General features: G+C 41.4%; 1 non-coding gene across 1 annotated transcript; it reads right to left on the bottom strand.

The window, feature by feature from the left end:
* Positions 1-307: 307 nt before the first annotated feature.
* trnar-ucg lies at positions 308-380 on the bottom strand. Its single transcript has one exon. It is a non-coding gene; the product is annotated as a tRNA-Arg (tRNA).
* Between the last annotated feature and the right edge of the window lie 1,918 nt (positions 381-2,298).

The following is a 2,298-nucleotide window of genomic DNA, read 5'->3' as shown; positions in this document are numbered from 1 at the left end:
GGCTTTTTGTTGTTGTTCAGGAGTTGATCTGTCTCTGCCCCCGCCTCGACGTAAGCGTGACGTATGTGGTGCTTTTGCTCTGGCCGGACAATTTGTTGGTGCTTGAAACGAACCGGATTCCGGAGCTAAGAGGCTGCTCCGCTGCGGTGTGAAGAGGAAAACCTGGTGCTTTTCAAGCTCCAGCTCCGAACCGGCCCTGAAACACCGTTGGTGTGAATGAGGTATGGGACCTCTCCAAGTACTTGTCCACACTCCGTATTTGAGGTCTGGTCAGTCCAAGCCCATACTGTCTGAGCCGGCTAAAGAGAGACCACGAAGGGACTCGAACCCTCAATCTTCTGATTCGAAGTCAGACGCCTTATCCATTAGGCCACGCGGTCGGATGCAGGTTGTGAGTAATCGCAGGTTATTTAAAGGCACAATCTGCTGCAGTTGTCTAGCTTGCGCAACAACATATGCATGCTCTTACTTTTCCAACAAACCAAATAATGTATTTTTGCGCTGTCATGTATTTGACACTTCGTTAAGGTTTGTGAGAAACACGATATCTATTTGTGGCTGTGTTTCCCTTTAACAAACATCTGCTGCCTGGTGTAAAAAAAAAAAAAAGGACAAGAATGTATCTTTGAAACCATACAAAAAACGTTATAAAGCTAATGATAATATTTGTCGCCACAAATGTTTATTGTACATTGAGATATTTAGTCTATTTTTAATGGTGGAAATAAATGGTTTATTGTGATTTTGTTTGGTTTGTGTAAAAGTGATCAGCATGACCCGTGAACATTTGTTACAATGCTTACAAAAAAAAACACGCTTTAAGAGACAACACCGCAGTAGCGGAGCTGGAGGGTGAATCCTGGCCACCCTTTATTAAATGTGCCAAGTGCTAGGACTGTCTTAGGGAAGAAAGCTTTTAGTTGTGCAGCTCCACTAAATTGGAACAGTCTGCAAACATGTTTAAAACTGAGCACTTTGGTTCCCCTGCATCATTTTAAATCTCGGCTGGGTGACATGCTGTTTGATACTCATGGTACCTGTCACTGTAAATAGAGTTTGTAAACTGTACCCTGTACATTATGTTGTATGTCATCCTTATTGTTGTTCTGTTGTTTTTATGTTACATGTGTAACTAATGTCCTGCAGGTCACCCTTGAAAAAGAGATCTTTTGATCTCAAGGGGCTTCACCTGGTTAAATAAAGGCTACAAACAAACAAACAAACACCCTATTGGCCACCCCAAACACCCTCACCATGGGGCCCAAACTATTTTAGAACATTAAGAAAAACATGTTTAAGTAACCTTTCATCATTCATCAATAGGACGTTATATCGATAATGTACTCACTAAACTTACAATTCATTTAACATATTTTCTTCCAAAAGTTAATTATCCAAAGCCTCTGTACACCCCCTTCTATTTACATGTAATGGTTTGGTCCTGCCTCCAAACGCGATGCAGCACCGCCGGCACTTTCTAGCAGAGAGTATGGGAATTCCGGCTGTTCTTGGTGAGCTTTGGTTGCTGGTCGAGTTTCAGACATGCCCGCCGGCAAGCTTCAACGCACGCCGCTGTGTGGACGGGCCGTTAGCCATTGTCCTCTCCTGCTTGAGCTGCTTGACACTTTTCCCTAAGGCTTCCTCCACCATTTTGTTGAGGTGTGTGTTTACTGCAGACAGTTTGGTTTATTCCGACTTTTCCAGGCTCTTGATCCTTTAGTCCTTATTGCTTGGCAATGGTTTTCAACTGTCAAGTTGTGATCTGGTTTGTTTGATTGACTCCTGCCTAAACTTGAAATTGGCTTGATTCTCTCCAAAAGGACACATAGGACAACTCAAATTTGAATCTTTCCTCTTTATTTTGAGTTATTGCAGATTCCTTTCTGCTTCATTCAGCCTCTTGTTAGCCTCCTGATGCATCATATAGGTTGAAAACCTTTAACACAAAACATACTTTCATTCACTTTAGGAAAATAAACATTTCAATGAAAAACATGCCATCCTTTAACAAGCTCTTTCATTTCTGCTCCATAATCAATTTACAATTAAACATTTAATCAAAAGTAAATGCATCTCAACAAAGTAAATTATATTCCAGCATCTTATATTTTAGCTTCTTACCTCATAGGACTAGAAATAATAATTCCTCTAATCAAACATGGTTCAAATTAATACATTTACAAAAATATATCACCAGCAGCCACATTCTCAGTGGAATCACAGACCCTAGGCTCCCTGTCTCCACCTGCTGGACTGGAGCCAGATGTTGAATTGCACTTCTCAGGCTCTGACAGTTGC

The sequence above is a fragment of the Gymnodraco acuticeps genome, unplaced genomic scaffold (genome assembly GCF_902827175.1).
Source record: "Gymnodraco acuticeps unplaced genomic scaffold, fGymAcu1.1, whole genome shotgun sequence".
Lineage (NCBI taxonomy): Eukaryota > Metazoa > Chordata > Actinopteri > Perciformes > Bathydraconidae > Gymnodraco > Gymnodraco acuticeps.
The sequence above is the reverse complement of the archived record's forward strand: the minus strand, read 5'-3'. Positions and strand labels throughout refer to the sequence as shown.